The sequence below is a fragment of the Alligator mississippiensis genome, chromosome 10, assembly GCF_030867095.1.
Source record: "Alligator mississippiensis isolate rAllMis1 chromosome 10, rAllMis1, whole genome shotgun sequence".
Taxonomy (NCBI): domain Eukaryota; kingdom Metazoa; phylum Chordata; order Crocodylia; family Alligatoridae; genus Alligator; species Alligator mississippiensis.
Window position 1 is genome coordinate 11,751,492 of NC_081833.1, and position 14,211 is coordinate 11,765,702.

Genomic DNA, 14,211 nt, shown 5'->3' on the forward strand with positions numbered 1-14,211 from the left:
CAAGAGAAGGTTGAGAGGCGACCTTGTAGCTGCCTATAAGTTCATCACGGGGCACAGAAGGGAATTGGTGAGGATTTATTCACCAAGGCGCCCCCGGGGGTTACAAGAAATAATGGCCACAAGCTAGTAGAGAGCAGATTTAGACTGGACATTAGGAAGAACTTCTTCACAGTTCGAGTGGCCAAGGTCTGGAACGGGCTCCCAAGGGAGGTGGTGCTCTCCCCTACCCTGGGGGTCTTCAAGAGGAGGTTAGACGAGTATCTAGCTGGGGTCATCTAGACCCAGCACTCTTTCCTGCTTATGCAGGGGGTCGGACTTGATGATCTATTGAGGTCCCTTCCGACCCTAACATCTATGAATCTATGAAAAAAAGAGATCTTTCCTTGTAGTAAGTAACCGAGTATAGCAGGTAGGAAACAGCCTATGGATTGCTGCAGACTTTACTTTCAATTTAATGGGGTCAGTGGCAGAACCTGTTCTTACCATATTTCTCACATATAAGGCACACTACAATTTCCAGCAGCTGGTTCTTGGGAAAAGGTGCATATTGTACATGAGAAAATACAATGCTTTCATCCAAAAGCTGCTTTATAGTTGAAATATGCCAGAGGTGCTGGGGACATTTTTCAAGTTTGAGTTACTATGTCCTCCAACATCACACCCTATGAGCCGCCTCGCAGATTGCTTGGCAAAATACTCCTTTGATATATCATGCTACTTCCCCCACCCACAATTTTACTCAATAGAGTCACTCCGTATATGGTCTGGCAAGTAGCTATATATCACTGGGAACTGTAAGTCACAGGATAACTGGTTTCACTGCGGTCCTATGAAACCATGTTTCTATTCTTAGGATATTTTCTAAAAGCCCTCGTTAAATGATCCATAACCTCCACTGTGGCTAAACAATAATTGATTTTTCTGTTCTTTCTAAGCACTGTCCCATTGCCAACAAATATTTCTTATTTAAGTTCCTGGAGCATTTTGTTGCTTCTCCAGCTTAAGCTCTCCTTTCCATAAACTTATTTTATGAGCCTTCCCATCTGTTTCCAAACGGTAGGTATGAATGTTGTGTATGTATATCTCTCTCTCTATATATAGGGACTGTAGAGAGAGATGTGGAGTGTTTGTCTCCTGCATGGCACACAGATGCAGCCTGTCAAAATTTTCAATGATACGGTTGTAAAATAAGATTCTGAATCTCCTTTGCTGTTGATCCTGCTCTGCATTATGGATGCATTTTGTATTTGTGACTATGATGAATTATATTGGACATCTTGGCTTCTTATTATTGAATCAGAGCCAGTACTATGCATCTCTCCGTGACTTTACACAGGCTGTTTTGGGGTTACGAGCTTTTTGTGTGCATTAAGACTCCATCTTTGGCCCATTACTATTCTGGATTTTTATGCTGATAGTAAAGTAGACTATTAGCATCACATTCCTTTTTATCTGTTTCCCAATGATGTGTAGCTGTATTGCTCCATGCACCTGAATATTGCTGACTGGGGAATTTTACTTGCCATCTAACCCTCCTGGTTCACTTTAGTACCTCAGGGAGATGTACCTTGTGCAGTCACAGATTAGTATATTAAAGGTCAAACCTTAATTGGGGTTGGGCACTGAATAAATTAATCCCCTAGAGGCTACTAATATCTGCTCACATAGCAAAAAGTCTCCTACTCCTGCAGTACTGCTAGCCCATAGTGCTGCCATACCCTTCCAGCTTGACATACCCAACACACTAGAGCTCAGGACCCAGGCCTTTACCCTCCTTTTGCCCAATGCACAAGCATATAATTTAAACTTGGCAGACAAACATTGATCTAATACTTGAAATCTAACCTCAAGGATCAGCCAGGCACGCTCCACTGTTGCCAGTCAAGTGAGATGCAAGACCCACCAACCATTCTCAGGTCACTGGCACAGCCAAGGGATGGGACAGTTATAGTTAAAGGGTTCAGCAGCCAGATGGTTTCTGTTCCAGGCTCTGATTCCTAAGGCACGGGAAGCTTACCATCTAGGTGGTCATATTCATATGAATCTGGACTCTCTCTCCAACCACCTGCCTTTTTCTGAGGGTTTAGAAAGGGTATAAAAGGAAAACCTTCCCTTCAGGTTGAAGGACACCTTCAGGCAGATGACTGGAGACAAGGATCTTCCTACAGTAATGTGGTCTAGAGCCAACATATTTCTCGCCGCACTAACTGTGCCCCTCTGTGGAAACACCCCGTTCTGGAGGAGAAAGTGTCAATGTGTATTAGTAAAATCTTCATTCCTCAAAGCTTGGCCAGGTTCTTAATCCCACGTCAGGACACAAAGGCTTGTGCGCTGCATAATGTTTCAATATGTACCAACAAATGGCACACATCAGGGCACTACCAAACTGTTCGGAGAAGGATATTCAGAAAGCAAGCAAGCAAGATTTTTCAGGCCTAAATTGAGAAAAGGGAGTCAAATACAGCAAGGTGCTCAAGTGGCACAGCCTTACTAGTGGCATGAGCTAGAGAGGATAAGAGCTAACCTGTCTGTAGTATAAAAGACACATGGTTTGTAGTCTGAGGAAGCTGGGAAGGCATCTGCAGAAATGCCTGTGCTTGCTGATTTTTTTTGAGGAGACCTAGGGAAAACACGCTGAAGGAAACAACACATTGTACAATGGCTTCTCCCAGCCAATTTGCCTTGTATTACGCTAGTCCAGACAGGTTTTCCTAGATACCCTTCTGGCACTGATAAGCCTAGTCACTTTGGGTGACAAACTGCACATGCAGAACCCTAACAGCTGTGCCAGGACACAGCTGGAGCAGAGGGCAGGCTGAGGGACAAACAGGCTTCCTTCCCCGCTTTAGCAAATTAAATAAAAAGTCTAAAGACTACTGTTTGCATAATTTAACACTTCTGTAAACATGGGATATGCATAATTAATGTTAAACAACATGCTAATCACCTCATAATGTGAAGAGAGAGCCAACCTATCCACAGCTTATGTATAAGTAACAAGATGGAAGCCCACTGAGCACCATATAATAGGGTCCCCCCGCCCTTACATTTGTGTCTCAGCATGATGGTAAACCACAACTTATGCAGCAAACCTAATGTATTATTTATGCCAAGTCTTGAACCGAAATGTTTTGTTTCCTTTTTTTCTCTTTTATAAACATATAAAACCTTCTTTAAAAAATAAATAAATAAAAACAACCACTGCGACTCTTACAGTGTAGAAATAAGTCCCAAATAAGTCCCATGAAATTAGTCTAGGAGGGACTCAGTGATGTACTGTCATGTTCATACAGATGTGTGCTGTAGGATGTAGATCATGCGAAATTCCACTGAAGTCTGTCTGAGCAGATGGCTCACGGAGACTGTAGCGCTACTCCTTCTCCCCATACCACATAGCACTTAACCACTTAAATAAGCCACTGCTTTTCACTCTCTGGGGCATACATCTTTAGGTTTAGTTAAGTGCTATAAAGCAGCAAAGGGAGTCTCAGAATCCGTTTGTACACAATGCAATTTAAAGTGTCTGAAAACAACAAACTGGTTAGAAACCAGTGAATCATCCAAAAACCTGCACCAGAGCTGGTCTGAAATTCTGCATCAAAGACTCTTTACCACAAAATGCTGGCATGACAAAAAGCTACCCCCAGCCCATCACATCAATTTTATTGAAATGTCATTTTTCAAACCTTAGAAAGTAACATTTTCAAGAAACAGTTTTGATTTTAGTTTAGATATGACTTTTATTTTTAAACTATTTAATGTTTCTTTTCTTTTTAAATGGCCAAAATAAAAATACTTCAACTGACCCAAAATATATATTTTAATATAGCTTCATAAAAAGTTTGGAAAGAATATCCAAAATTTACAAATTCGGAATAATGAATGTTTCAACACCTCTGGATGTTTGTGGACTAGAAAACTGGTTTTCCAACTGACTCTGCAATGCTTTTCACAGTATTATTAGTGGACACACGGCCTATTCGTTAGACCACAGCATGGGGAGTCAGGGTCTCCCGATTCTAGTCCTGGCTTTCCTAGTGATATCACTGCAACCTTTGGACAAGTCAGCTAACATCTCTGTCTCAAGTATTCCTAGTTGGAAAAATGGGAGGACAAGTTCTCCCAACTTGTGACTGTTCCTAGAAGATTTCACTGAACACAAATACTATACCATCATAGTTACAGACCTGACATGCTGAGAAAGAAAAGAAAGGAAGATGAACAAGAAACAGGAATGAAAGGGAAAACAAAGCAGAAAGAGGAGAGAGAAGAAAAATGGAATTAGAGATGGAACAAAAAGCTGTGAATAAAGCAATGAGGAGTGGTAATGAGGAGCAGAGAAAGAATCAGGGGAACCAAAGCAGCAAGAAAAAACAAAGGGAAGGGGATGACAAAGAGAGGGAGAGAGGCAGAGGTATACAGACATTTGCTCTCCTCTTGTCAGCAGGTGATATATTGGAACGTACAGGGACCTAACAAAGGCCATGATCATGTGTCTGCTGAAATCACTTCCATTGGCTTTGGCAGAAAAAGGAATCAGCCCAAGAAATTCTTGAGCGTACCTATACTGACTTGCTTCCAAGACAAAGCAGCTGAACTGACTCCAAGCTTGTAGGCGTAGTAGACGGTGAACTGATGAACCACGAGCCCCTTGCAGTGCACACACATTTAGTTAGCTAGCACAGTTGGTCCAATTTTTTTTGCCTCAACAGAAACCCCGCTTTAATTGAAACCACTCCTAAATAATTTATTTGACATTTCATTAATGCCTGCTGCGTAAATCTGGCCATGACTTGTGAGCTTTAATGTAGCCAGGGTAATAAGCACGGTGCTAAGGTCAGAGCAGCATTTTTTTCCCCCAAAGTCTGTTATTTAAAAATAAAAAGCCAAATAATTTCAACCTAACCCCATGCAAGCAGCTCTCTCTTAATGGAACATGATGGCTAGATAATTAGGTGCCTAGAAATAGCCATGATGAATGTGTGCGAGTCATTCTGCTAAACCTAGGGTCCACGCTACCAACGTGGGTGTCAAAGCTGGATGAGAATTTCAGCATGACCACGTTTGTGTTCCTAGCTATGGGGAGGAAAAAAGCACAGGACAAAGTGGAAAAACAAATGGAAAATGTAAAGAAAGAAAAGAAAGGAGGAAGGGCAAACACTTCCAGTGAAAGACAGGCCGCCATTCATGCCAGCTGAGCTCTCTTGTGGAAAGTACAGGAGGCTTTCCTGTCTCAGCAATGCACTATGTAGGAAGAGACGCACCATAAGCCAGAGTCTCACTTTAACCATCCCTTTGCACTGTCTGGGTTGGGTAAAATCAGCCCAACTCCCAACCAAACAAGTCCTCTTGGTAAAAAGAGAAGCAAAGTGGCACGTAATAAAAAAAGGAGTGGTTACAGCATCTCTTCTTCACTGTAATTCAGCATCAGCCCCTTCTAAGTAGATGGGTGTGAATGTATCTGCCCCAGACCACCTTTACTTTCTCCTTACTTACTACTTCCTTCCAATCTTGCACTAAATGCAGCCCAGACAGATTGGAGGCCCTTTAGATTGGGAAAGTGCGTGTTTGCTGAATAATCTTGAAGCAAAATATTATTTTTTTGGAGGGGGGAGTGGGGGGGGAAGGGGACAGAAGGGAGCAGGATCTCAAGCAAGTTCTGCAGACTTAAAGAGCTTTTCAAGAATTTGCTGCTGCCTAGGGTTTGCACTTCTGTGCTTAGAATTGGAAAGCAGTGGAGTAGGAAAGGGAGGTTATTGTACTCAATTTGTCAGGTCTTCCGCTATTCCTGCAGCCTGGAGGCAAGCATGAAAACAGAAATCAGAAAAAAAAAAATTAAACAAAAATCAGGAAACGCCTGGTTTTCTGTGACTGCACGGTAACCAATTTTGATTTACAAGTAAATGAAAGAATACATCGTGTGAGAACAAACGCACGTGAGGAGGGAGATGAATCGGAGAGAGTGAAATTGGCACCGGTTATGTTGCTGGAGAGTAAAATTCATCTCCGAGCCAGATGGAGAAGAGTTTGTTTATGAGCCTGAACTGCGATATCCTGCAAGTCCATCTGGCCAATGCTAAAAGGGAGTCCTTGGAGCGGATATGTTGGAAGTACCATCCTGCCTGCGCTCTCCTTTCATCATTCTACGCTAATCAGCGTGTCATTTCGACTGGTGCCGGGGCTGCAGCACAGAGAAGCCTGCAATCTCAACGCTTGCTTGTTAATCAATTCCACACATCTTCTCAGCAAAAACCTATCAAAGTCCTGTGTAGGGGTCTCTAGAAGCTCAGATCCTGAATCTCATTTACATAAAGGGTATTTTCCACCCCTCTGGCAGTGTCCTGGTGCCTCATTGTGGAGGTAATTACATTTACACTTGTGTTAAGGTCCTTCTATGCTGCCAGCACGTTGTAAAGGGGCCTGGGTATAAATGAGAAACTTAATGACTACAACTCTAATACTCTCCCTGTGAAACATCCAGCGTGTTGCAGCTTCCCAGCAAACCGGGCTCTAAATGGGAGCAGGGCAGACAGCAGACACAAGGCTGGCTATTCTGCCATGAACCACCATGAGCCTTCAGGAAACCATATTTGCCTAAACCCTCAGCAGGGGCCAAATTAGCTTAACAGCACCACAGGAAGGGCAAGTTATCGGCTATTAGTCCTGTCAACACATGGCAGAAAGCTTTTTATAATTGATTTCCCACCAGTTGATTCTTCCTTGGTTTTGCATTGCATTTTTGTAAAACATTGTGAAGAATGGGTGGCAAAAACCATCAAATGCCCAATTTCACCATAAAAATGATGGAAAAGTTCCCAGTCTCAGCTTCAAACATAGGCCAGATTTTAAATTTAGAGAGAAAAGTGAAAACACACTCTTTAGATTGCAGTTCTGTGCAAAGGATTAGGAGCAAAACCAAGGCACAACTTTGGCACAAGGCCTCCCTTGGCACAAGGATGAACTTCACCTGCTTCCACGCCTCTGCTGGTAATTCTGTATTAGGAGTTAGATCAGGAGGGTAATCATCACGCAGCTCAGGGCCACCTTTCATTGATGCCAGGTCGTACAAATTGTATTTGGTCGTTCCTGGTCACACATCTGCTGGTCTGTCTTCAAAAGACCACCAAGTATTCATTCCTGTATGCACACCCCAACTCAGATGACAGTGCCTCTTGGTCAATGCATGGACAGGTGAATCAGGGACCTCCAGGACCAAAACAGCAACACCTTGATTGAAACAGCCAGGGTGTTGCTGCCAAGTATTATAATGGCTCTTGTCTGATGCAGGTACACACTACACCAGGGCAGGCAATTGTTTTGGGTGGACGGCCGCTTACTGAGTTTTGGAAAGCTATCGAGGGCTGCATGACAGGCAGATAAATATTAATTTTCTTAATTTTTTAGGGCCCACACGGGGGCAAATAGAATGGCCTGGCTGCATCCTGCCCCCAGGACGCATTTTGCCCACCCCTCCACTACACCATGGTTTATACCTGTACACTCATCCGATCAGGGAGCAGGGAAAAATTGTATCATGCCACTTTATCTAGCCACTCACAAACGAGCAGTTCAGCTCTCTCTTCAGCGCTGTCTGAATCACAGCAAAATTACAGAGGGATTCTGCAGAAGTTCAAATGACACCAATGTCATTCACCAGAGAAGGATATGTTTAGCAAGATGAAAGCTCATCAAATAGGCACTATTATGGCTGCCAGTCCTACCATCTAGAGTTCCTGGGGGGGTTGTTTGCTTGCAAGTTCTCATAAGAGCACAAGTCTTTGAATATAAATATCTCGCATGCTCAGAAGGACAATAAAAAAAGGCAACTCTGCTATGCTGCTGCTACTGCCGTTCTAGACATTTGCGTGGAGAACAATTACATCTCTTTCCCCAGTAAGGAACCTGGAGGATCATGAAGGCAGAAGTTCCCTTTTCCAAGGAGCCCATGAGGTCATTCTTTAGACCCCTCCGCCAAAAATAAAAACTCCGAGAGAGGCCGCTTTCTGTTGTTCAAATCAATATGGATCCACTGATTTCATCAGAGCTGCTTCAGGGTATACACTAGGATCTAGCCATCAGTTTAAATGAAAGGGATTTTTGATACAGAATAAAAACCACCCAGGACAAATTTGCAATCACAGAGAAATTCAGATTCCAAATAGCAAACACTTGGCATCTCTCTCACTGGTTCAAGTTCGATAACTAGTCGTGGCTAAATGTTCAGTAGCCTCTTACCAACAACTCTGTTCTTCCTCTTCATTATACTGCCCCTAAAAGTGCTAACATTACGGGGCACCCTATGGCACACCTGAAAGCACCTCAAGGCACCCAGGGGTGCCACAGTATCCTGGTTGAGAATCACCGATCTAACCTCAATTTCTTCCATTTCTAAAGGAAAATGCATATTAATAATTATGTACCTAATTTGAAGTAAGTGAATAGTCTCAAATTTATTCTTTGTCAGAAACACTGTTATTTATTGCAGCAGGAAAGGAATAAAAATTAATGAAAAGATTTCAACCTAGGAAAGAACTGGAACAGGAAAGGAAAATATTGGGGGGGAGCAGGGAGGAGGGAACCTTTTATTTTTAATTTCAGAAGGTTTGTACCTGCCCTCGTGCTGGGCCTGACTTTGTTTCTGCAAGTGTAGCTGGTTTCTTGTAGAGAGGATGCACTTGTGATTTCCCACCACAACTGATGTGGTTCAGGGTATTCATGTCTGTGTGACAACGCCGGCATCTAGCGGGCAGATGCAGCAACTACACGCGTGTTTCAATATCTAGACTTTCTGGCAACTGTTCTAAGCTTGATGGAGTACTGTACTGGTACAATTTGGTGCAACAATTCCCAAGTAAACTGGAGCTAGATGTGTTCATCCGTATTTTTCTATCAAGACTAAGAACAAGTATCAAGGGCCAGTGCCCAAGGTCCTTTCACTTCACATTGAATATCTTGCCTTGATGCGGGTAATGTCACGAGTAGCTTGTGCAGCATCTTTTTCCATGCTATCATTTAGCACATGGCTTAGTAAAAGAGGGAGCCTTCCCTGGTCCTCTGCCTGCCATTACTTAAATATGCAGTCTATGAATCTCCAGACGTCCATAGTAAGAAACACATGTGCAGCTCATGCCAGTGCTCTATGAACTACAGAGCCATAGCAAGAAAGTCAAGATGTTAATGAAACGTTTAGTTCTAGCATCTACCCAGTAGATTGCCAAAGACAGCCACTCCAAGGTGCAGAAACATTTTGAGATCTTTCATCCAACCTCTAGAAAGGTTTCTCCACCAGAAGGAAGGGGCACCTCAACCTAAACAACGTATTGGTGAATTTGCAGCACTCAGATTTCTAGAGACCACATTTGTTTAATTAAAAACAGTCAGATGCACAGAAGTAAGAACCTGTGATTTGCACTTTGTCCCCTTCAAGGAAAAAAAATCTTCCTGATGGAGAGAGATGAAGAAGTTTTCCCTGACAGTTGTAGCTATCCCACTCCAAAGTGACCTCCCAATGGAAGTGGTGAAATCCATCCTCTGGTCATTTCATCCTTGGAAAGATCTTAGCTGGAGTAACTAATCCAAAGATGCCCAAGTTGTAGGGCATCTAGATTTCTGAATCCGGATCTAATTACATCTGAATCCACACCTAAACTTCGTGACTTGGGCCCATTTTCATTCTCTCTCCGCTCCTGTGATTCATTCCTGTCCTTCTTCCCTTTTCTCTGCTCCTGAGACTTACGTTATCAGAGCCTGTAAGTCTGTCACAGTTTTGGTTTGCCCCCATCATGAAGCTACCTCCTCCTCTGGCTCTAAGGGATATGATGCTTTCAAAACACGGTATTAAGTCCTTACAGTAGTTCTACCATTTAATTACTCCCTCTGAATATTACTCATGGACTCTCTCCGGCTGCGAGTGGAGCTAGGACAGAGAGCCCCGTGTTGAATGAACATTGCACACGGTAGCTTTTGATGTGCCTGTGTATGCTACCCCCCGGAGAACTCAAATGCAGAGCTGAGCTGCTCTTTAAAGCAGACAGTTTTCCACTGCCTGGGCTCCAGCATCATGCCATTATGCATTGGCTTTCTCTCATTTTTTCTATAACATTTGCTTTTTTCTTTGGTTTATGCATTGGTCAGAATTGTGATTAAAAACCACTGCATGATTCAGTGTACCAAAGTGTGTACCTTCAGTTCCTGTACCCCATGTTTGCTCAATTTAACTGCCTCTTTATAAAGAGATCTACTTCCAGCCATGCACATCCTGACTAGCCTCCTGCTGCCTTCACCAAATTTTACTCCTCCTACACCGTGTGCTCTCCCCCTGCCCCCAACCTCCATGCCAGGTGCTTTAACCCTCAATTCTTTCCTCCTCTAAAGGCTGCCTAATATATTAGCAGTTTTATTTGTATTGTAGTAGCACCTAAGAGCCTGCTGGGCTAGACAAACAGAACAAAGAGCAAGTCCCACACGTTCTCTTCTCTAAAAAACCCTGGCAAAATAAAGGAAATGCAGCCTCTGGTCTGGCCTAATGTTGTGGAACTGATGTTTATTAATTTACAGCCTCAACAGGCTTACAATTAAGTATGACACATGAGAGAATAGATGGATTCTGACACATCAGTGGGATTGTACAAGGAAACCATGACACAATACTCGTCAGTAGAAGAGACAGGGGCAGCCTAACCCACAGTCAAGTGTTTTTAAAGGCAGTCACCAAAGGAGACCTTGGAAAAGGGTCTTGAAGGTGAGTTAGTCTGAAGGATGTTTTCAGAGAGCTTGAGGGGCAGCGGATTTAGACCAACACCCTTGGGATGAACTTCTTCTGGCTCACCCTCTGGCTCAAGACCAAGAGAGCAGTTCCCCATCCATCCTAAGTAGGTCACGAAACACTCAAATTAAAGAGACACTCTCACTTCAGCTGCTCATTCAAGCAGCAAGAGGTTAATTTTCTGCCAAATGACTGATTGCATTCTTAATCAGAAAAAGCCATCTGTTATATGGATAGCCTTGAGTTTCTATTGCCCTGAAACTTTTGTTCGCTGCTTACAGGCGTGCTACCACGTGGTGTGGCACAACAGAAAGTAAGGCCCACGATGTACAACAGGAGCACAGAAGTCAGTGCCAAAAGATACTGCGGAGTCAAGGTACTTGCATGCATTTCCTAAAACAAACTGTCAAGAGAAAAGGAAGTGTGGACACTGCTCTGGCCTAATATTATGGAACTTATATTCATTCATCTACATGCCCCAAATCAGTTCCATATATTTATGAACTTACTGAAACTAAAATGAAGTCGTTAAGCTTAACCCTAGCGCTAGCACTTGCCAAGAACGGAGTAAAACCTAAACCAACTTCTTAAGCCAGCAGGGGTACAGCTGTTTCCTTAGCGTTACAAGGGAGGGGAACCAGTACTTGTGGGAAGTGGGGTCATGAAACTTGCTCTTGTTTTGAACATAGAGTCATAGCCTGTAAAAAATGTCCTAAAGGATTCGCATGATGCCTCATCCTGAACGTGCTACTTGAAACCACTAGATGGCAAACTTGGTCTTTCCATTGAATGGATTGATTTTCCACTCTGTTATGTCAGCTGCTTCAAAGAATGAACACCCAGGCTTCATTTTACATCTTAGTTTAATGTCTTGGTTCTGCATGAATATCCTGGGCATAATGTTTATGGAGAAAATGTATGACAAGTTCTGTCTATATGAAAACGAGAATAGTTTTGCTCTCGACTCAGCTCAGCATTTGATCTTCTGAAAAGAAGTTTTTGCTTTGATGTTAGTTTTAGCCCCTGCTTGGTTAAATACCTTCAGAGAAGCTAAAAAATGACATCACCCCACCCCACCCCTTATTTTTTGTCCTTTCTTATTGGCTAAACACTAAGCTTAAACACTTGAACAAGACATTTTTGAAGTCATGGGGTGGAGGGGCAGATTAGAAATGACTCATTGAAAAACATTACCAAATCCTTTGCCACAAGGTGCAGATTCTCCAGAACATGCTTAGGAAGAGTACAGATGGGCTACAGATATCAAATGCAAACCCAGGCCTGGATTTCAAGCACCCAAGAGTTTGAGGCAGTTTGGACTATGGGATTGTGGCTGCCAATTGCAAAAAATGGATCTGTCTTTACATTACAAACTCCCATCCCCTTCCTATCCCTCCAAATGGTCAAGAGAGCTGTGTCTCGAGGGGAAGGGCTGTCGTTGTCGTACAACTGCTAGGACTGGGAAGAGTTCTGTCTCCAGTTTCCAGCTCTGATATTGGTTTGCTGTGCCACCTTGGACAAATAACTTCATTTTCTATTTCACATTTGTAAAAGGAGGGAAACTGCTTTCATATGTTGCAGTAAGGATGTTGTGAAGATAGATACTTGGGAGGCACCAGGATACAGCAAAGGGCACCTTATAAGCAGGTAGTACAAGCTCAAGAACAAAACTTGTTCTACTCTTCCACAAATCCAGGCAAGGCCATCTCCTTCCAGATGACCAAGGGCTGGTTGGAGGATGTGAAGTGTTAGCATTTCTTCTCTCTCTAATGGGATATAAAAATAACAAGTCTCTTCTATTTGCCAATCCGTCAGGTCAGATGCAAGTTATCAATGCTCCACGCACAAAATGGCAGAGTTCCCAGTCTCCATGAACAGGGACACGGGCAGAAAAATCCACTAAGCGCTCCCAAATACTAATAGGCAATAAGCTTTTAAGATAGACAAATCAGGCTTTGGCCGTCATCCACTATGGTCATTCTAAGTGGATAGACAGCAGGAAGCCTCCTCTGGGGAGTGAAGGAACAAAAGGTTCAAGCTGGGCATGGGATGCACTGGAGATTGAAGGGAAAACATAGAAGGGCCATCATGGATTAGAGAAACAACAGGAATTATTTTTTTCTGAAGAATAAGGAAGCAAAGGGAAGGAAATTGGAATATGCAGTGCAGTTAGGGGCATGTCAAGGAGCTGGATTGATGCAGAGGTAAGGTACAAAGAGGATAAAGAGCTTAGGGGAGCATCAGGAAATAGGATCTGGGGATGGAGAAAGCTCAGGCAAGGTTTATATTGGGAGAAGAGGGGCAAAACTGAAGACAGGAGTTTATGAAGAGAAGCAGCATCCAGGAACACCCAGATCAGGGGTGCCAGCACCACTATGACAATCTTTCAGAGGATGTATGGACCAGTACACAACGGAAGAAAACCATAGCACAAGTTTAGACTGGAAAACTGGGTTTAGTCCAGACTGTGAAAAGAAGAACGGATAACTTCACTGTAACTTCCGACATACAAAGTCCATTGTAACTGCTCCTTACTCCCTACCCAAAACATGGGAGAACTGAACTGTCCATTTCTTTAAGAAGTCCGCTTAGTTGCTGAAGCAAAACAACACAATCCTCTTTCAAGGCCAATTAATACCCGGCTGCATATGCATTCATTTGTTAACATTACATTCATTCCCAAGAATGCTTTGTTTTCTCAGTGGTCTTGAGGCAGGGAAGGCCACCAGCTGATCAGACAAAGGTATTGCCCCACTGGTTCGGGGAACAGTTTTGATATAGTAAAACCCAACAGGACCCTCCCAGACCTTCATCTACCATATACAGATACATGGGCTTCCAGGCTCCATGAGCCACTTGGAAGAGCCCAAAAAATTGAGTTCCTAGCTTGCCTGCTTGGATACCTACCACTTCATTTGAAGTTGTAATCTGAGCTTGAAACCTTACTGTCTCCATATAGCCAAATACGAGCTGTAACAATCTAGTCCATTGCAAAGCCTTCAAGTGTTTTTCCCTGGCTGACTTTGGGCCAGTCACAACTGGCACGTATGAATCATGCTATCTTCTCTCTCTTTTGAAAGTGCATAAGGGACAAGACTCTTACTGTAGAAGAATATGGGCCAGGTATGTACTACAGATAAATAACTACATGTTTTATGGATATTCATCTGAACTTGAGACAACTGATTTTCAGTGTTGTCATGCCCCTTGAGCATTCACTTTCCACAAGTTTTCTAGTGCATAAGTTTACAGACAAAAAAGTTTGTAGACACAATGATTTTTTTAAGCAACTCTTCTCAGGGAAAAGCTGGATTTGTAAATAAAGAGATTCACATAGAATACAGACTTATATGTTCATCCAGTCAGGAAAACAGATATATACCATATCCCAGAATATGCGCATCTTATTTGGCCAGGCTAGCTATTGCCTACTTGCAAGAAACAAG

At 43.0% G+C, this 14,211-nt stretch overlaps 1 long non-coding RNA gene across 1 annotated transcript in view; it reads right to left on the bottom strand.

The window, feature by feature from the left end:
- The window catches only part of LOC132243516 (uncharacterized), a 140,927-nt gene that overhangs the window by 106,446 nt on the left and 20,270 nt on the right, over positions 1–14,211 (bottom strand). The window lies entirely within an intron of this gene.